At 41.0% G+C, this 21960-nt stretch overlaps 1 protein-coding gene and 1 long non-coding RNA gene across 3 annotated transcripts in view; both read left to right on the top strand.

Annotated features, from left to right (window-relative positions):
- Positions 1-21960, top strand: part of SMYD3 (SET and MYND domain containing 3) — a 745729-nt gene that overhangs the window by 331539 nt on the left and 392230 nt on the right. The gene's annotated exons all lie outside the window — the stretch shown is intronic.
- Positions 10263-21960, top strand: part of LOC134731920 (uncharacterized) — a 73483-nt gene continuing 61785 nt past the window's right edge. The window contains exons 1-2 of the long non-coding RNA XR_010114647.1: positions 10263-17029; positions 17302-21960. The exon at positions 17302-21960 is cut by the window's right edge and continues 44823 nt beyond it. This is a non-coding gene — a long non-coding RNA (uncharacterized lncRNA). The remainder of the gene's footprint in view (positions 17030-17301) is intronic.

The following is a 21960-nucleotide window of genomic DNA, read 5'->3' as shown; positions in this document are numbered from 1 at the left end:
GAGACCAGCCTGGCCAATATAGTGAAACCCCATCTCTACTAAAAATACAAAAATTAGTCAGGCGTGGTGGCACATACCTGTAGTCCCAGCTACTCGGGAGGCTGAGGTAGGAGAATTTCTTGAGCCCGGGAGGCAGAGGCTGCAGTGGCCATAATTGTGCCACTGCACTCCAACCTGGGCGACAGGGCCAGACCCGGTCTTAAAAACAAACAAACAAACAAACAAACAAACAAGAAAACCAAACAAATGTTGTCACGGCAGCATAATGATGTTCTGGTTAAGAATGGACTGTGTATACAGTGGTGGTCCCATAATATTATAATGGAGCTGAAAAATTTCTACCACCTGTCATAACTTCGCAGCACAACACATTACTCATGTGTTTGTGGTGAAGCTGGTATTAAAAAACCCTACGGCACTGCCAGTTCTATCAAAGTGTAGCACATGTAACTCTGTGCCATATATAATACTTGATAGTGATAAGAAATGACTGTGTTGCTCGTTTATGTATTTACTATATTATAGTTTTATCCTTAGAGCACACTCCTTCTCCTTCTACTTATTAAAAAAAATAAAGTTGGCTGGGGCAGTGGCTCATGCCTGTAGTCCCAGCCCTTTGGGAGCCTGAGGTAGGAGGATTGCTTGACACAAGGAGTTTGAGACCAATCCGAGTAGCATAATGAGACCCTGTGTCTGCAAAAAATAAAAACAAAAAATAGTCGGATGTGGTGACACGCACCTGTAGTCCTGGCTACTCAGGAGGCTGAGGTGGGAGGATAGCTTGAGCCCAGGAGTTTGAGGTTTATGTGAGCTATGATCCTGCTACTGCACTCCAGCCAGGGCAACAAAGCAAGACCTTGTCTCAAAAAAAAAAGAATTAAAAAATTAACTGTAAACAGCCTCAGGTAGGTCCTTTAGGAGGTATTCCAGAGAAGGCATTGTTATCATAAGAGCTGACAGCTCCGTGCCTTTACTGACCCTGAATACTTTCCAGTGAGGTCTGATATGGAGGTGGAAGACAGTGCTATTCCTGACCCCGACCCTGTGTAGGCATAGACTAATGTGTGTGTTTGTGTCGTCGTTTTTAACAAAAAGTTTAAAAAGTAAAAAAAAATTAAAATAGTTCAAAGCTTATAGAATAAGGTTATAAAAAAAGGAAATGTTTTTGTACAGCTGAACAATGTGTTAGTGTTTTAAGGTAAGTGTTATTACAAGAGTCAAAAGGTTAAAAAAAGTTTATAAAGTAAAAAGTTATAGTAAGCTCAGATTAATTTATTACTGAAGAAAGAAAAAGATTTTTAATAAATGTAGTATAGCCCAAGTGTACAGTGTTGATTAAGTCTACAGTAGAGTACAGTGAGTGTTCTAGGCCTGTGTAGCCCAAGTGTACAGCATTGATAAAGTCTACAGTAGAGTACAGTGAGTGTTCTAGGCCTGTGTAGCCCAAGTGTACAGTGTTGGTAAAGTCTATAGTACAGTGAGTGTTCTAGGCGTGTGTAGCCCAAGTGTACAGTGTTGGTAAAGTCTATAGTACAGTGAGTGTTCTAGGCCTGTGTAGCCCAAGTGTACAGTGTTGGTAAAGTCTATAGTACAGTGAGTGTTCTAGGCCTGTGTAGCCCAAGTGTACAGTGTTGGTAAAGTCTACAGTAGAGTACAGTGAGTGTTCTAGGCCTTCACATTCACCTGCCACTCGCTCATTCACTGAGAGCAACTTCTAGTCCCGCAAGCTCCATTCATGGTCAGTGCTCTACATAGGTGTACCATGTTTATCTTTTATACCTTTCTTTTCCTTCAAGAGATAAGGTCATAGTCTGTCACCCAGGATTGAATGCAGTGATGTGATCATGGCTCACTGTAGCCTGGAACTCCTTGGCTCAAACAATTCTCTTGCCTCAGCCTACTGAGTAGCTATGATTACAGATGTGTGCCAACATGCTGGGCTAATTTTTTTTAAGTTTTTCTAGAGTTGTGGTCTTGCTGTGTTGCCCAGTCTGGTCTCAAACTCCTGGCCTCAATTCCCCCACCTTGGCCTCCCAAAGCATTGGAATCATAGGCGTGAGCCACCATGCCCAGCCTTATACCGTATTTTTATTGTACCTCTTCTATGTTTAGATAAGTGTAGATACATAAATACCTACCATTGTATTACAACTGCCTATAGTATTCAACACAAGAACATACTGTACAGGTTTGTAGCCTAGGAGCAATAGGCAATATCATATAGCCCAGGTGTGTAGTAGACTATCTCATCTAGGTTTGCGTTAGTGTGTCTATGATGTTGACACAAGGACAAAATCACCTAACAATGAATTTCTTGGCAGGTGTGTCTGTTGTTAAGAACACATGACTCCAGTACTCTCAGGTGTAAGCTCTGTACCAGTGATGACACCTGCACTCCCTACCCCCATCCCTCTGGAAAAAGAGTGACCTAAAAGGTTATGATTTAAAGCAAAAGGATATGCCAAGGTGAATCAGATAAATTGAAAGAAAGGAGGGATTATATTAATGTCATATAAAAAAATTTAAGATAAAAAACAATTGATAGGATAAACTCGATATCTTTTATAAAAGAAATATACCTTTTTTTCAATTATCTTTGAAACGTTTACCAAAGTCAATTCTTGATTGTACACAGACAACATTGGTTCCACCTCACCCAATGCGTGGGAACACAGAAACTCTATTAGACCACAGTAGAAATCAAAACCACTCAGAAAACTGGAATAGAGAACCATAACATGTACCAAAAGAAACAAAGTGTGCTCAGAGATTGATAATCTGAAAGTAGTAATTTGTAGACTATGAAACCGTAGAAAATAATCATCTGGTTAAAAAAAAAAATTGGAGGGTTGTTTGAAAAATAACATGAATTTTGCATATAAAAAACTGAAAAGTTTTGCAATACAGTATTCAGAGGCCACAAGCACTGCAGGAAAATAAAAAGAAGTCTACGAACTTTAAGAAATATAGAAGATTACTTGGAAAGACATAGTATGTTTGTAGATGATAAGACTGAGCATTATAATATGTCAGTCTTTCTCGACTACGTTTTTTGAAAGCAGTTTTCCAGATAATTTTTTAGTGTTCATTTGGAAGAATGAAAGGTAAATAGTGAAATGCCATTTGACAAAAATGAACAAGAAATGTTAATGCCCAAATCTTAGGGAGAGTTTAAGACAGGCAGTCTCATATTACTACTGTTTTTGTGTAAATTGATTTATATTTTGAGACAAGCAAATTTAGAAATATTTATCAAGTCAAAACTTACTCATAGTATAATTCCTAAGTAGGCCAATAAAAAAAGAAAAATTAAAATTAAAAAATTATTCATAGTGATCCTTGTTTGGTGAAAGCAGTAATTGTACTTTTTTTAATAGCAAAAAAAAATGAGTGTGAGAGTGGTTAAATGAATTATAAATAAATGTAAAGAGAAGTTACATGCAACCATGAGGCATATTTAGTAATATGGAAACTAACCATGCTGCAGTATTAGTTGGATTATATTTCATACATAATACATATCACACTATTCTGATATTTTTAATTGAGCATATTTCGGGGGGGGAACATCATTGTGTTAAATTCTTCATTTTAGGTTAATGAAAAATATATTATTTAGTTATTGTTTTTTATAGTGAGGCAATAACACCCAAATTATTTTTTCTTAAGTTGTTCTATATCACATTCTCTTTTTTTCTTTATTCTGTGTTTTCTGTATTTTCTATAATGATCAAAAAACCAAGAACGATGCAGACTCAGAATTAAACGGTAACACATTCTCGTTTTGTTATCAAAACTTGAAAATCAAAAATATTTCCATAATCTGTGAAAAATGAGTTTATAGGTACATTTTAGACTGAAGGTTTCTTGCTGTATCTTTTTTTTTGTTTTTTTTTTGTCAGAGTCTTACTCTGTTGCCCAGGCTGGAGTGCAGTGGCACAATCTTGGCTCTCTGCAACCTTCGCCTCCTGGGTTCAAGCGATTCTCCTGCCTCAGCTTCTCGAGTAGCTGGGGTTATAGGCTTGTGCCACAATGCACTGCTAATTTTTGTAGTTTTAGTAGAGATGGGGTTTCACCATGTTGGCCAGGCTGGTCCCAAACTCCTGACCTCAGGTGATCCGCCTGCCTTGGCCGAGTGCTGGGATTACAGGCCCGAGCCACGGCACCCGGCCTTGCTGTATCTTTAGAGCTGGAACTCACACTTGAGACTCTCAGTGCTGTCCATTGTTATTCTGCCCCTGAGGTATCTTTTTTCACCTGTGATCTGGGACAAGCAAGAGCATTTTGCTGACAAATCTAGGACTTCTGTTTGCTACTCCAGAAACATTATTTTGTTTCTTAGATACTCCAGCTTTTTAAGCTTTGCCCTTTTCACATATATTGTGAGAGGTTTTTTTATTTTTGTTTTTGTTTTTTTGAAAGAAAGTCTTTTGACCTGTAACTGACTTTGACTAATTTTCCTTCTCTATATTTGTTAAATTAACTTTGGCGTTTTTCGTCTTGGTTTACTAATTTCTGACCACCTCTTCCATCCTATCTGTTTGTTGCAGTGTGGAAAATAAATATGAGCTTACCCGTGACTCCTGGGCCTTGGCATCTGTCTTTTGCAGAGTGCCTGGATTGCTGTCCAGTGTAATAGTCTGTCAAGGTTTAAATTTGGTGTAGGTGGGAGGGATGTAGGGACGGACACACAAGCTTTTAGAAAAGCCAGGCTCTCTAAGGAATTCAGGTGAAGCGGAGACTTCTTTTCATATTAAAGCAAGGTAGAATGACAGAAAGAATTATAGGTATAAAATTGTGTATTACAAATTGGAAATTTAATTGGACCAGACTACATAGCAGGTGATATTGAAACCCCTACCCTGAAAGAGCCTTTGTTTTTCAAGTATGGGATAGAATTGGAACACAGGGGCCTTTGTACATGGACATTGTATAGGCATCATTTGTTTTACTAAACACTCCTTTCTAAAGACGGCAAAAGTGTAATGGCAAGCAAGGTAGACCTGTCAGAACAATATGCGTGACTTTTAGACCCACGCAGGTGGACTGCTTGACATGAATCATCCGGGTGCAATGAATTTTTTTGTGTGTACAGAAAGGAATGAGTCTTAATACTTCTCAGCAACATACTATGGTTTATTTTCCTCTCACAAAGAAAAAGAATAATTTCAAAGAAATAACAATTATAAAGTACAGCAGCTTGTAAACGTTCACCATTCCTTTTAATTCCCAGGAATGTGTGACGGGGCAGAAGATTTCGTCGCTGTTGAGTGTCTGTATAGCCAAAGTTTCTTCACAGGTTTTGGTTCTGCCTCCTTTGCAAAAGTAGAAGAATGCCTTTCCTATGTTGTTGAAAAGATATTTAAAAATTAATATTTTGCACAGTGCTTTTCATTATTTTGGGGCCATTTTTATCTTAACATGGAGGCAAAAAACCTGTGACTTCCTCTCTGAAGTTCCTTCTACCCTTACATGGCTGAATCTGGGAGAGCTTCATGCATTTTTCCCATCCTTATGGAAGCACACAGGTAATTACATGAAGGTGCTACCTGTGCATACTTTTATTGGCTTTTGAAACATTTTATAGCTTTTCTATGTGTCGCATGCCATGGTATGTATGTTACATTGATTATTTCATATTTACCACATATCCATGAAGTTTACCTTTAAGATTTTTTGGCTCAGAGAGATAATTTTGTCAAGGTCTCATAGTGACTAAGTTGCAGGACAGACCCAAGCAGCCTGATTTCATAGCATAGCTTCCTAACCACCGCGTTGTTTCGCGTTTTGTCTGCTTAAAGGAGTATGCATAGAGAAGAATATTGGAGTACCTTGCTTAAAAATGACCAAAGGACAGATAACCCTAAATATAAAAGAGCAAAGGAGTTAAATAGACCTTTCTCCAAAAAAGATACACAAATGGCCGACAAGCACATGACAAGATGCTCCACATCATCAGTCATTAAGGAAATGCAAATGAAAGCCACAGTGAGGCCAGGTGTGTGACTCACACCTGTAATTTGGGAGGCCAAGGTGGGAAGATCACCTGAGGTCAGGAGTTTGAGACCAGCCTGGCCAACATGGAGAAACCCCGTCTCTACTAAAAATACAAAAATTAGTCAGGCGTGGTGGGGTGCGCCTATAAATAAATCCTAGCTACTCGGGAGGTTGCGGCAGAAGGATCACTTGAACCCGGGAGGCAGAGGTTGCAGTGAGCTGAGATCATGCCACTGCACTCCAGCCTGGGCGACAGAGCGAGACTCCGTCTCCAAAAATATAAGAAAAAAAACCATAATGAGGTGCCACTTCACATTTACTAGTAAATGTGATGGAATGAAATGTAGTAGGATGGCCGTGATCATTAAAATGGAAAATAGTAAGGATGTGAAGAAATTGGAACCCTGTACATTGCTGATAGGAATGTACAATGTCGTAGCCACTGTGGAATCCACTTCCTTAAAAAGTTGATGTATGACCCAGGAATTCCACTGCCATATACACACACAAAAGAATGGAAAACTGGTACTTAAATTCACATACATATATTGTAAATAGTGTTAGTGTTTACAATAGTGAAAAGGTAGCAACAGCCAAAATGCTGGTTGTTGCGTGAATGAATAAACCAATTGTGATCTATCCATACAATCGAGTATCATTCAACCATCAAATGAATGAAGTACCCATACATGCTCCAGCATGGGTGAACCCAGAATACATTATGCTTAATGAAGGGAGCCAGAGACAAGAGGTCACATGCTGTGTGATTCCATTTGTATGAAATGTTCAAAGTAGATAAATCCACAGAGACAGAGTGCAGATTGATGGTTGCCAGGGCTTGTGGGAAGGCGCATCCGAGAGCAGCTGTCTTCAGTGGGTACTGAGTTTTCCTCTGTAGTGATACAAATGTTTTGGAGCTGGATAGGTTGGTGTTCGTTTGTCATTGTGAATGCACTAAATGTTACTGAATTGTTCTTAAAATAGTTAATTTTATGTTTCACCTCAAGAAAAACACTACAATGACTAAGTTATCCCACGGCCCCTAGCTCTCGGGTATTACCGTCAGTTGCAGCTTTTATGGAGCACACATTTGCATGTTTTTGGGCCAATAGCAAGTTAAACAGACACTGTGATAGGCAAACATTATCTTGAGCACTTTCCATGTGTGGACAAGCACAATGACTGACATGGTTCCCAGACTCCAGCCCAGACTCCAGGAACCAACAACCTTTGAGAATTAACAGGGGAACAGACAAAATATGAAGGCTGTATGTTGATTTAGCAGACACTCAGCAAATAAAGGGCTTACATTTTGGTGACACCAACAGATAAAATGCTTTTTCACGCAGTGAGTAGGGTGTTACCAGACTTACATGTGTGCTCAGGCAGCATGAGGTTATCCTCCTTCTAATCAGGGTCGGTTTCAGTCATGCATATACTGGAGCAAATGATTCCGGTGAGAGAAATGCATCTGAAAGAACCCTATACAAACATGTACCTCCTTTTTCTTTAGGACTGTGAAGGCAACGTGGCAGTGTGTGGCCTGGTGCAGCCTGTGCCCAGAGGATTTTTCACGTTCAGTATAGACCTTTGATGTTCTCAGGTTATTTTCCCAGTTGCCCAGAAGCATGACACATACACTGCACTAATCCTTGAAGAGTTGCAAGAAAACAGATAGTACTTTTCTTTTTTTTTAAAAAAAGGGAGGGGAACCTAGGCCACAGTGCAGCAAAGCAGTTTGCCTGGTGTAGGTAACGGGGGTGTGGGTCACTGAGGATGACCCTTGTTGACCTACATTCCTGATCTCTCCCATTCAGATGTGCACATGTAGATCCATTTACTTCCAGGCAGCCCTCTTAGGTTACTGAAATTAGTGATTCAGCATTGTCTGCATTGCCAGGGCCTCCTCTCACCCTAATGTAGAGTGGGAAGTGGACATTTTTACTTAAAAATGTGTGAACTATTGTTACCCAAATATTACTTTATTGTCTCATTGTAAAAATTCATATATATATCTGTAAGTAACTTTAATAATCAGACAAGCCACTTTCTCCACTCCCCGACCTCTATTCACTTTTACCATTTGTCAACTAAGCTCACCTTAAAAACCTGTGACTGATACGTGGTGGCCTCTTCAGTTGCACACAATCTTGCCTGGGAGTTTTCCTGGCCTGAGGCTGTAAGGTGGAAGATTCTTTCAACTTTTAACCGTTCACCTCTCCTCACCCCTCAAAGCATCAGCAAAACTCCCTCTTTCTGTCCCGAAATCCCCAAAGGCAAGGATGTCTCCTCCTGTTTTCTAGAGCTCACTCTTTTATCATTTGATGGACCTCACTCTACTAGTTACCTAGTCTCAATTATTTTCACTTTTTTTAGCCTTTAAATGTGGCTAAATATTTTCTGTCTTAGGAAGGAAGAAAGGGAGGCAGGGAAAAAAGAAGTAAGGCCTTTGCTCCACCTCTTTCTCTGCTTATCTTTGAATCATCTCTCCTTTCACAATTGCAACTGAAATTATTTACATTTTTAGTCTTCACGTTCTTACTTCTTGTCACCTCCACTGTAGTCTGGTGTTCAGGTCCTTAACTCAATTGAAACTGCTCTAGTTGCGATGAGCAGCAATCTCCATGTTGCTCAGTCCTCTGGATGCTTTAACTGCTTGTGTGCTGTGGAGTGCTCCCTTCCAGGAGCACTTTTCCCTGGGCGTCAGGGACACCGTACTCTCCTAGTTTTCTTCCTGCACTACTCTCTTCCCAGTCGGTGGGGTTCTTTCGCCACCTTCTTTGTTCTCTACACACTCTCTGTGGGTTACCTTACTGATTCCTGTAGCTTCATTCACTGTCTCTGTGTGGCTGACTCCCAGAGTTAGCTTGTGTTTTAGTTACCTTTGTATACTTCCAGCAGCCAACATGGAGCCTGTTGCACAGCGGTAGCCTATGTTAAGTAAATGAATGGACTGTTACGTAGATGCTTTCCATGATTGGTACTCTTCCCCAAATCTTTTGTTATTACTATTTGTCACCCATCGCAAGAGCGTAAACTCCATGAGAGCAGAGACATTATCAGTCTTGTTCAGGACTGTGTGTCTGGCACGTGGCACACATATCCAGTGTGAGCAAAAACCAAGTGGCTCACCCAAGATGATCCTGGCACCAGAAAGTTTCTCTTTGGGCCTGGCTTCCTTGGTTACTCACATTCCCCCCGTCCATGTGTCGTAGGAAGAGGAAAGATTTAGACATTTAGGATTTGGCTCACTGGGGCTGGTCCTGGTGGTTTGGAAATAGCAGATCTCTAAGGCATTCCATCACCTCATGAGAGAAGCCTTATTTATTTATTTATTTATTTATTTATTTATTTATTTATTGAGACAGAGTCTCGCTCTGTTGCCCAGGCTGGAGTACAGTGGCATGATCTCAGCTCACTGCAACCTCCGCCTCCCGGGTTCAAGTGATTCTCCTGCCTCAGCCTCCCGAGTAGCTGGGACTACAGGCACCTGCCGCCATGCCCAGCTAATTTTTTTGTATTTTTAGTAGAGACAGGGTTTCACCATATTGGCCAAGCTGGTCCCAAACTCCTGACCTCAGGCAATCTGCCTGTCTCAGCCTCCCGAGAAGCCTTATTTTTATATACCTCTTTTTCTCTCACCTGGGATCACAGGTCAACCCCTTTTCAAGTTTGGAGAAACCAGCTAAACATTTTGTGTTTTAATTTAAATTTTGTGCTCTGAGCTGACTCTGCTAGGGTGGGGGTAGGGGAGGAAACCCAGCAGAGAACTTGAACTAACTCAAAATGGTGCCTTCCCTTGTGAATATTCCTTTTATTAGGATGTCTGCAGACCTCCGAGCATTTGGTCTTCCATTCTTGGAGATTCTGACTTTCCTCTATCAGTATTCCTCTGCCCAAGGTCCTAACATGTGGCCAGTTGTGACTTCTCTGAGCCCTTTGCAACACTGCAGGGAGCACACTCGGTTGTATGCAGTGGGGCTGATAGCATCCAGGTCTCAGAAGCACTTTCCTTCCATCTCATTGCCGATTTCCTGTTTCTTTTTTAATTGCACTTGTTCCTTTTATAAAGTGACAGCAGCTAAATTTATTTATCAAGATGCTTACGTGCTCTTTTAAAGAGTATCTAAATTAATAAACATTGAGTATAGAAACCTAATCTGAATTTGTGTTTTTATTGAGAGCACTCTCATTAAACACAGGCTGGAAAGAAAAAGAATCAACTAGACCCTGATGCCTCTTGCAAAATCTGATCTGTTCCAAGTCTAGCAGGCAGAGTCCTGAGTGCCTTTATTTCCAAGTTCAGAAGAATGCATGTAGGTGAAGATTAGAATGGCCTTGTAGTGAATATGTTTAAGCCTATAAAATTAAAGTAGAAATTGGTTAAAGAGCAATAAAATTTCTTTCTGTTTCATGAATGCTTAGCAGCGTTATAAAGACGTGAACATATCGCCATGTTTCAGTGAGCTACAGCCTTACCCTTTGATATGCTTAATTATTTTCAAGGTCATTTCTTTTTATAAAATCAAGGCAAGCTGGAAAATGTCAAGCAGCCTACAAGTATAGAGTGAACTATTTTCATTGTCATTTTATAGTCATATATAGTTGTGGTTTTGAGTTTCCCAGTTACAACCAGTCACTGAGTGTAAGAGTCACAATAAATTCTATTAGAAACATGGCATCCTTTATCTCTTCAACCCTTAATGTTCCAAGGATATTTTCAAATGAAAGAATTATAAAAATTAGTTGATGTGTTCTAGGAATATGCACATTTAAAACTTCAAGTTAACAATACAGATGAAGGTGATTAAATGTGCAAGAGCTAGCTACAAGAAGAGAAATGTAGTTGAGGCTACTGCTGAAGGGATTTATGTAGTTAGCCTCTAAGCCACTTAGGTTATATATTAAGCTGGTTGTGCTCTACCATTTCGGCTGAAGATAACTTTCCCTTACATAAAGCAAATATTTAGTAACAAGTGAGGTAAGTCTGAGTTGTTCATTATGCAGGTATATGGTAAGTTGAAATCCTGACCATATGACTAATCTCTGTACCTCTGAATAACCCTCACATTGTATTGTACTTAAAGGTTTGAGGTGATACTTAAGTAGGCATTGTAACTGAGAAATATGATGATAAGTTTCAGATTTTTGCTGCCACCAGCTGTTAGGAAGTGCTGGTTATTTTGTAATGATGCCCGAAAACCATAGATTCCTCAGCATTATGAAATTTGGATTTAGGGGTAACACAAACAAAAATTCCGGATTCTTGAGGAGATAAGAATTTTAAATGATTCAAGAACATGCACACCAATTCTCTTAGTTTAAAAATAATTAATATGCCTTACGTGGCAGTAGAGTTCAGATCAGTTGACTGTAATCTTCAGAAATATTTATTTGTATGGTGTCAACTTAGGTCGTCTCTGAGACACATTCCATTTGATACTTCTGCCTGCCTCTGACAGACTTCTTTTCCCAGAAACACCCCCCACATATGCTTATTCTTGTTAGCTTAACCTAGTTCTAGAATGTTCTTTTAGGGTAATTGAGGTAAGACTCCCTTTTCACTTAGCCAACTTGGAGTTGTTGGCATTTCAATTAGTAGTCATTGTGGTACAGCATTACTTCATCTTTCTCACTTTAGATACATTGCTCCCACCGATTTAGGTTGCATAGTAGTCCTTCTCTGATAGATTCACCAAGAAACTAGTGTCGCTTAGCCAGCCAGGTACACATCAACACGCTTTGACTTCACTTACTGTACCCACAGCTCTGCCACGCTGTCCTCTTCTGTTCCTGAAACTCTCCAAGCTTGAACCCAGCCTGTTATCTTTGTAATATTTTTTTTTACCCTCCTGCAACCAACATACATGCACTATTGCCTGGCAAACTCCAACTTCTAGGAGTTTTTGGCTTGAAGACTGCTATTGGCTTAACTAGAGAAGAGTAATATGAAGGTCTGCATAGAGGCCAGATAAGTCAGAGCTATACATTAAAAGAAAAATCAGGATTTGGGAAGACGTATTCCTGCCTGTCATTTGAAATATACTTTCATCGGCCAGACCTGTATTTGATTCTCTTTTTACGTTTAGAAGTACAATACTTTTAAGCCATACATTTGATAAGAATGATCAAACCACCACTTTGTTGCAGGTGTACTGCTAGGCTCCATGGGTACATCTATTCGCGGAGATAGAAAAGTAAATTAATGATTACAATAGAGCATCATATACCAAGGTGGAGGCATAGACAGGGGCTGGCAAACATGAAGGAGGCCATCAAAATCAAAGGTGGAGGCCAGAGAAGGCTTCCTGGAGAAACGGTGCCTGAATTGCTTTCTGAAGAACTCGTAAAACATAACCTGATGAAAACGGGTTCAGCCTGGAAGAGAGGACACCTGAAATGGAGGGAACAGCCTGTGTAAAGATGGAAACAATCTAACAGCTTAGCACATAGAGAAAACCGTAAGTCACTCAGTCCTCAGTGAGTTTGAAGTTCATGCTGAAAGCCGTAGGGCCCCAGGGAAGAAACCTCTTGGGAAAATAGGGCTTTACAGCCACAGTGAAGACAGTCTGTCATGCTTGGCGGCATGCAGGTGAGCTATGCCAGGTGTGCCAGGCAAGCTGCATGTTCATTTGTAGAGGACTCTGCTTTGAGGTGCAGGGTGGAGCGGGGTGGTGCTGCCAGTGAACAAAGAGAATGAGGCTTACCTAGAGCAATCGCTGGAACACCTGGCTTGTCTGATGGCATCGTCTCGCAGTCCCAGCATGCATGGTAGTAATGTTCAGGGCGAGAGGAGTAAGCAAACAGCTCCAGCTTCTGTCTGCTGCTGCTCTGGAGAATATCAGAGGAGCTCTGCCAGGTCTCACAGGTTCTTTTACATTCACTATCTCTATTTCATCTTCCCAGATTTGAAAATAATTGTTTATCCTGGATGTGATCTGAAAGTGTTTCCCCAATGCTTACCGACAGGAGTCACCCGCAGATCCCTCACTCACTGATGTCCCCCAGGTGAGAACTTGCTATAGCTCTGTGTCAGGAATTTGGGAACAGTGTTGCTGGTAATGTGGAAATCATGAGAGACGTCATGTGGAGTTAGACAGCAGCCACCTTCATAGCTCCCTGCCTTTCTCACTTCTCCTAGACCTCTTGATTCTCTGATTCCTCAGGAAACTCAATTACCTTTTCTTCATTATGCAGAGCAATTTAATTCTCAAACATCCTTCGGCTCTGGGCCCACCTTTGCGCATTCAGAAGCTCATTAATGTTTCAGCACCGAGGAGCTGGCAGGAGCATTGACATTTCAGCCTTGTCTTTCCTCCCTCCCCAGGTATCTCAGAGTGAGAAGCAGCAGTAGAGAGATTTGCTTTCCCACTAAGATGAATTTTCACCCCCCAAACCTCAGCATCAGATGAAGATAGTCATTTTCAGTTTTAATATTTTTTCCTCTATGCATATTAGGTAGGTGAAGAAAAACATAGAATTCTCTCTATCTAGAACTTTGAAATAAATGAAAATATTAGAACAAATAAACACTTCTTATAAATGTGAGTGAATGGGACAGGAGGTAATAACCGGAATGGATTTGGAAGAATGAATTGTGTCAGCTCAGACTCAGAGGCATATTGTTAAAGCAGGGATATGAAGACAGCAGCAGAGTACAGGGGTTACAGGCATGAATTTAGGAGTCGGATCAAGCTGGGTTATAATTGTGTCTCCTCTCATTCCTAATCTGTGAATTTAGCTGAGTCAACTTAACCTACTGAGTTTGCTTCATTATTTGTAAAATAAAGGTAATACCACCAGGTGAAGTGGTACACTCCTGTAATCCCAGCTCCTCAGGAGGCTGAGGCAGGAAGATCTCTTAGGCCTAGTAGTTCATGACCAGCCTGGGCAGCATAGCAAGACCACATCTGGGAGGTGGGGTGGCTGCTGCGGGGGGGTGTGGAGAATAAAAAAGTACTCCCCCTGCTCCAGGACCTGGCGAGCTCCCATTTCACTCACAGTCTTCCTGGGCTGTGCTCCCGTCATGTTCCCTGCACTCCTACACCCTGGTCTTCTGTTTCACAAGCTGGACCTATTATCCTACAAGGGACTTCACACTTGCCATGGTCCTGCCTAGGATGCTTCAGCAGACATGGCTTATCGTAGGCCAGTGCCCATTCTTGCTTTCTTCCTACTAACAGGGTTTCAGGTTTTTTTGGAGGGGGGAGGGGGAGCTACAAAAGGCCCATCCATGCCAGTTAAAAGCAAGAAACTTCCTTAGCTTTATTGTATCTGTGGGACAGTTTAGAGCAGATATAAGTGAACACTTATGGGCAGGGCTTCTGGGGGAGATACTGTTTGCTGATAGGAAGGGACTGACTAGGCTGGCTAGGCACCCTGCCCTTCAGCCTTCCCCATTCTTCATCACTGGAAGGCTGAGTTACTGCTCAGTAGTAGAGCAGCCCTCTGGTGAGCTGCACACCAGGAGGGGCAAAGAAAAAGGTATAAGGAGCTTGGCTCCCTAATGGCATTGTGGGACTCCAGTGAGAACAGGGACCCTTTCTGTGGGTAAATCATTTTATTTGGTATTCTGCTGAAAGCAGTGAATTCCAGCTATCACACGTGCTTTCCCCCCAGCACTTTAGAAAATCTTTCTTAGTGGTTGGCACTCTTATTCTTCAGGACTCCGTTGAATGTGACTGCCTCAAAGATGCCTTCCTTGGTCATTCCCTCCAAAGTAGCTCTTCTTCCACATGCTTGTGGTATTCTGTTTGATTGTCACCACATCATGAACATTATCTGAAAATATCTTCTTATCAATTTACTTCTCGGTACTGCATATCTCACTCTGGGTAGAATTAAGCTCCATTTTGGAATAAGGACCTCATGTATCTTGATCATTGCCCTATCTGTACTGAGAAGTATGCTGATGTAAAGCAGGTGCTCAGTAAATGTTTCTTAAATGCATACAAAACGTGTTGTCTAGATTAAAGAGCAACTTTTTACATTTAATCAGTAGTTTGTCAGGGAGAGGAATATTAAGGTGGAATTCATGGTGTTGGAGTGATTATATCCCTTTATATTTATGTATTCTGGTTTGTCTGTATATTTATGTGTAAATATAATTCACATCAATAAATGAGCATGTACTATGTGCTAGAAATTCTAAGCACCTTCTACCTTTTCATATTTTTCAATAAATAGTTTTATAAAAAGAGTAAATATAAAAAAGTATGCTTTATTATACTGGGTAGTTCTTAAAAAAAAACAAAGCCAATTTCCTCTTTTAACCATTGTGTATTTATTTATTTATTTATCTATCTTAAAGTGTTTCTTCAAAGTGAAAGTTGAAATGTGTGGTAAACTTTCAAATAGAACTGCATTTTGTCTCAGTAGAAAATTCTCCATCATATACATCTCCGTGACTTTGTGTCAAAACCTACTATTTTACCTGTCAAGATGTTCTTCTTCCCTTACTGTGCATTTCAGAGGATGAAAGTACATAGAATGAAATTTTAGTGTCAGACACATCAATTACAAACCAACAGAGCTGTTTCATTTTTCACCAATGATGGAGAAAGAGAGTCAGGGAAAGAATGAGTCTATTTTTACCTGAAAGTAGCAGCATTCAGGATAAGATGTCTTCACTCAGAAATCAGTCGTACCCTCGACTGTGGAGCAGTGCAGGCTTTAATAATTCATTCTGAAACCTGTGCTTCCCCAGCTAGTGCTCCCTGGCTCTTTACTTATTTAAAGGTCTGTTTACCTCTCAGTTTGCACCTGCAACTGTCCATTCAATCTGCTGTGCATAACCAGTGGGGAAATAAGCCCATTAACTAGAATAATTTAAGCACCTCAGCTTCCTGCATCTTCAACCTAGTGGGGTCTCACTGGCAACATATTTCTTTATGAAGCTCATCTTTCATCTGAACCACAGGTCTAGATCCTTAATGCAGTGATCAGAAGCTTGCGATTCTGTGGCACTTGAAGATTTGGAAGCCCCATAATATATGGTCTGGTTTGCAGATTCTCAAAGCAGTTCCACTAGGGATTGATACATCCGTGCTGGTCTCTTGTGTAATTAACCACAACAACAGATTGTAGCAGAATATAAAAGAAGGAAGCTGACCTATGGGGAAAAAGACAAAACTTACTGTTGTGGCAAGGAGGGACTTCATTCTTCTAGGACAGGCTCTCCAGGTGGCCTGATAATGGATATAGAGGAATTCTAGCATTGAATTAGGCCTTTTGCATCTGACAAAGGAGAGGATTAAAAGGAGTAACTTGGGAGGGAATGTCTGTTGGCATCTGTTTGCTTGATGATCCACCCATGATGCCTGACCGGATGAGAGCCTGTCTTTGGGAAGCTCATGAGTGCATAAGAAACAGAATTGCTGCTGTTTCTTAAACCAGGCAGTGTTCTGGTGAAGAACGTGGGCTCTGGGACAAGAGGGCCGTTTGCTGGTTGTTTTCTCTTGTCGAGTTAGTTATCGCTCTGCCTCAGTGTTCTCATCTATAAACTGTGAGTAGCCAGACCTCCCTGAAGGACACTTGCTGGCAAGGCCAAAACACAAGCTACAAACAGAGGCCAAGCAGTGGAGCTGGGGGGCGCCCCGAAGGGACAGGTAACAGGCAGTGATGCCAAGGGCAGCTCTTGTCCTCGTCCCAGACTTCGCTACTCATTGGCTTTGCTGATGTAAGCACTAAGTAAAAAGCCCTGCTGCTCCAAACAGATGTGAGGCGAAGGTTTAAGCTTTGTGGTCTGCATGTGACCTTTTCATCTTTGCCCTCGTACCTCCTAGCATCCCTTTCTTTGTGAATGGTGCCTACGTTGGATTGTTCATCCAAAGCAGACACCTGAGTCATTCTAGGCTCCTTTGTGTCACCCACCTCCATGATTCTGCAAATCACTAAATATAGTTTGTTTGACCTTTTTACCCGTGATTTCCTTTTTAGTGTAGGTAATTCCTCATCAGCCTTCAAATTCAGCTCAAATATGACCTCTTAAGGGAAAGCATTGTGTGACTCTCCGTTTTGTAGTCTGATTAAGGTTCTGTGACTCTCCGTTTTGTAGTCTGATTAAGGTTCTGTGACTCTCCGTTTTGTAGTCTGGTTAAGGTTCTGTGACTCTCCGTTTTGTAGTCTGGTTAAGGTTCTGTGACTCTCCGTTTTGTAGTCTGATTAAGGTTCTGTGACTCTCCGTTTTGTAGTCTGATTAAGGTTCTGTGACTCTCCGTTTTGTAGTCTGATTAAGGTTCTGTGACTCTCCGTTTTGTAGTCTGATTAAGGTTCTGTGACTCTCCGTTTTGTAGTCTGATTAAGGTGCTCCTTTTCTTTGCTCCCCACAACACCTTGTGGATATTTTAGGAAACACTTACAGCGTTTCTTGCAAACGTTAATTTAGCTTCCTCCACTAGACTCTTAAGCTCCTGTGGGCAGAGATTGGGTCTTATTTGGTTTTATATCCCTAACGGTTGGCATAGTGCCTCACAAATAACAGGCTTTTAATGTTTATTGAAGGAACCAAAGAAAGTAGGTTTCTGTGAGTTCACCTTGGATCATAACCATGATATAGAACTTATTTTTATGGGGAAAATATGTTCTTACCTTCCCAATAACTCAGTTATAAGCTTTAGAGTATTAGCAGATGTCATTCTAAAAGTTCCTTTCTTTAGAATCTAAATTATTTAAAAAATTAAATTTTTTAAATAAAAATTATTTAATTTTGTGTGCAGGTAAATTATTTGTCTCTGCCCTCAGCAACATCCCCGGCGCAGGATTTAAAAAAATCTTCACGTTGTTTTATTTTGTTTCACTTTTTTCTTGCCCATTTCTGATACAAAAATGGGACAAAGAGCTTTCTGATGAATAGTTATTATTAGCTCCATTTACTAGAGATGGTTCATAGGCCCAAGAAAGTCTTTTTGCATGTAGTAAACACATAGTAACCAAATTAGGTATGTGAGCCAAAGGTTAAGAGCCAAAGTAAAACTTCCAGACCTTAACATTAATTGAAAAAATTCTGTCCTTCGAACTCCATAGCTCAAGATAAATGTGATTCTTAGAGGTTGATGTATATATAATTTTTTGAAGACATAGTCTTGCTCTGTCACCCAGGCTGGAGTACAGTGGCATGATCTTGGCTCATTGCAACCTCAGCCTCTGAGGTTCAAACGATTCTCCTGCCTCAGCCTCTGAGTAGCCAGGACTACAGGTGCATGCCACCACACTAGGCTAATTTTTTTTATTTTTTATTTTTAGTAGAGATGGGGTTTCCCATATTGGCCAGGCTGATCTTGAACTCCTGACCTCAAGTGATCCACCTGCTTCAGCCTCCCAAAGTGCCGGGATTACAGGTACGAGCCACCGCACCTGGCCAGATGTGTAGTTCTTGGTGCTAACTATGAGCATCTTTAGGGCATGAAGTAGATCTTCACTTCTGTATTGCCAGCATTTAGTACAATAAGTGTTTGGTGAAAGATGAACCAATAAGTGAATGATTGTATTTCCTTTTCAGCTTTCATGAGAAATTATGTGATGATCAGACTGTTTGGTTTGATAACCTTTTATTGTAAAGATAGTTTTTGTTTATTATAGAGCAGAACTGGTTGATGGGCTTGAAATTTAAAATTTTTCTTTAATCAGCATATCTAGAAACAATCAGTGGAGTATTCCTTTTGGGTTGCTATTTTGAAACAAGAAATGTATGGAAATAAGGGACCAACATTATGTGCTTTCTACTGGTTGTGTCCTGAAAGAATTGGAATTTGCTGTGGAGCAAAAGCTAAAGATTAAGCAATACTTTTTTTCTTTTTAAAGTAATACCAGAATAATTGCTAGAATTATTAGTAGTAGTATTACTGTTATTCATTATTAAATTTCTCATTTTCTTTCAATCTCTTCATCAGGAATGACTTGTGTAGAGTAAGGGAGTTTGGGAGGGAAGAAAGCTAATTCATAAATTCATTTTTCTTATTTAATATACTGTTTGTTTTGGGCCGGGCACAGTGGCTCACGCCTGTAATCCCAGCACTTTGGGAGGCAGAGGTGGGTGGATCACAAGGTCAGGAGATCGAGACCATCCTGGCTAACACGGTGAAACCCTGTCTCTACTAAAAATACAAAAAATTAGCCAGGCGTGATGGTAGGCGCCTGTAATCCCAGCTTCTTATGAGGCTGAGGCAGGAGAATCACATGAACCTGGGAGGCGGAGCTTGCAGTGAGCCGAGATTGCGCCACTGCACTCCAGCCTGGGCGACAGAGTGAGACTCCGTCTGACAAAAAAAAAAAGAAAAAAAAACCACTTTGTTTTGGTGGTAACTTCATTTATTTCATACATTGCCATTGTAATACACATTAAGTGTGGGGAACAATAAACCAAGAGCTGTTTCTCTGTTGTGATACTTCTTGTTGCCAAATTTGTGGGCTTCCACAGTTCAGGAAATCTTCCTACACAACTGCTTTGAAAATTACAAAATGTTAATTACTATTCTACTGTTTTTAAAGGAAAGCAGAAAACACTGCATCTGAGAGTGTATTAAAAGAAACTAGGAGGGCTATTGGTTTCAATTTCTAATAGCCTTATAGTGTGTCTTGGGCATCCTTCTGTGCCGTGAGCAGGGGTCAAACTCTGAAGACTTAAGCCCTGAAGCACTTTGCCGGTATAAACAGATTTCTCACTGGGGCAGATTATTTACCTGGAGCTGTATGGCGCAGGATCAGCTAGAACCTTACACCTTTTATATCTTACTTTGCCAAAGGTATCATTCACTTAGTAAGAGAAATGTTAACTTTTTCCATGGTTAGTAGAGATAGAACCAGAGCAGATGACACAGTGAAGCCACTGGAGCCTTTAAGGCCCTTATTCTTTCCATTGATTCATTCAGTGAATGTAGGTTGGGTGCAATACCATATGCTTGGATATAGTCAAAGCTATGCCAGATTGATTGATGGATTGCCTTTAGGAAACTTGCAGTGTAATGAAGCCACAGTAATGTAGAAGAGGGAATGACTCATGGATGGGGGAGTAAGCAGAAAGGATTAAAGTCTTCTGCACTTTGCATTTAAGAGGTCATTAGAACCCAAAGCAAGGGTAGATTTAGTGCCTAATGATGTCACAGTACATATTACGAGAGGTTGGAAATTTGGGGAAATGGAGATGATAGCAAGTATAAAGGGTTTTTTTTTCTAGCAACCTGGCTATTAAGGGATAAATAAAGTGTTGTAGCTAGAGGTGAATGAGGTTAAAGGAGGGATTGTTTAAAATATAAGACTTAGGCCAGGAGTGGTGGCTCACACTTGTAATCCCAGGCTTTGGGAGGCCAAGGCAGGAGGATTGCTTGAGGCTAGGAGTTTGAGACCAGCTTGGGAAACATATTGATGCCCTGTCTCTATTAAAAATCAAACAAAACAAAACAAAAAAGTAATTAGCCAGGCATGGTGGCACAGCTTCTGGGGAGGCTAAGGCAAGAGGATTTGTTGAACCCAGGAGTTCGAGGCTGTAGTGAGCTATGATTATACCACTGCACTCCAGCCTGGGTGACAGAGTGACACCTTGAAAATCAATCGGCCAATCAAAATATAAATAAACTATACTTCCCTCCCTCCCTCCCCCTCTCCCTCCCGCCATCCCTCCTTCCCTATCTCCAGCAGGGTTTTAGGCTGAGGGGAAGTGGTGAGTGGGAAGTAAATGAGACTGAAGATAAGGAAGTCCAGGTTATGATAGTAGGAGACAGAGAGGATGTGGAACACAGGAGAATGGACGGTCTGTGTAGGTGGACTGTTCCTCTCAAAAGTGGGGAGAGTTTAAAGGAGAAGGATAATGCTGTTTATGGGGGTTGGGTAGGAAGTTGGTAGCAGGGCTGTGGCTTCCGTTTTCTCTGTGAATTTGGAAGCAAGATCATCTGAGGGAGATGCACACACGCAGAGGCTTGGTGCTTGAGTAGAGAGTTGGAAGTTTGAGAGAACTTCTGGACCGTGTGATACGGCTCCGGGCCCCATGCAGCTACAAGAGAAAATTGGACATCAGATATGTTGAGGAAACACTCCCCAGAATTTGTTTCATGATTTCCTCCATCAGAGCTTAGCAGCCTAGTGTTATAAAACTAAAAATAGCTAACATTTATTGAGTGCTTACTTTGTGCCAGGCACCTTACTGTGTAGTAACACGGTCCTCAAAACAGTGTGAAATAGCTCCTATCATTACCTATTTTTACCATACCCATTTTGCAGATGTGGCTGAGAAAGGTTAAATCTGGGTGACAGGATGAGACTCTGTCTTTGAAAACAACAAAAATACGTAATGTTAGTTCCAGGTTAATTTATTTCTATAAGGACACACACGTAGTATAGCCATATCAGCAAAATGAAATTTGCTTTCATTCAAAAGCCTTTATTGAGGAAGTATATCTAATCAAATGAAGTTGTTCATCTGCTCTTTAGAATGAAATTGTATGGAGTTAAATGAGAAAAATCTTCACTTGGTGCCTAAAACATAGTAAGTGCATGGAGAATATTGGTTCCCTTGCTTTCCTCTCCACTTTGCTCTGAATGAGCAGCTAGACTGAGGTGGCAGTAGTCTCAAGGCACATAACTCTTGCTTTACCAACTTATAATTGCTCAGGATGAAAATAGCAACAACATGGTACTTCCATGCTTGGTCTTCACATGGCCAGTGACAAGCTCCTCCAAGTCTGTTCTGAGTGTCCTTGTGGCTGATCTGTGGACTATACACCCTTGTCTCCAGGATGTGTTAACAAACACTCTCTTCCCTCCACTTCTGTACGCCATCATCCCTGCTCTCCAGATGCCAGGTGTCCCAGGCTGCCTTTTCTCTCTTCTGGATGTGGGCTGCCCTCCGGGAGCCTCCTTACTTTGTCACCCAGGCACTTTCAGGTTTGTTTTCTGCTCCAGCAGCCACTGGGCTGAACCCTTCACTTCCAGGGAGCCTGTTTTGCTTCACAGACTCCAGAGGAAGTAGTT

This window comes from Symphalangus syndactylus, chromosome 19 (assembly GCF_028878055.3).
Source record: "Symphalangus syndactylus isolate Jambi chromosome 19, NHGRI_mSymSyn1-v2.1_pri, whole genome shotgun sequence".
Classification (NCBI taxonomy): Eukaryota; Metazoa; Chordata; class Mammalia; order Primates; family Hylobatidae; genus Symphalangus; species Symphalangus syndactylus.
This window is presented reverse-complemented; position numbering and strand designations above follow the sequence as displayed.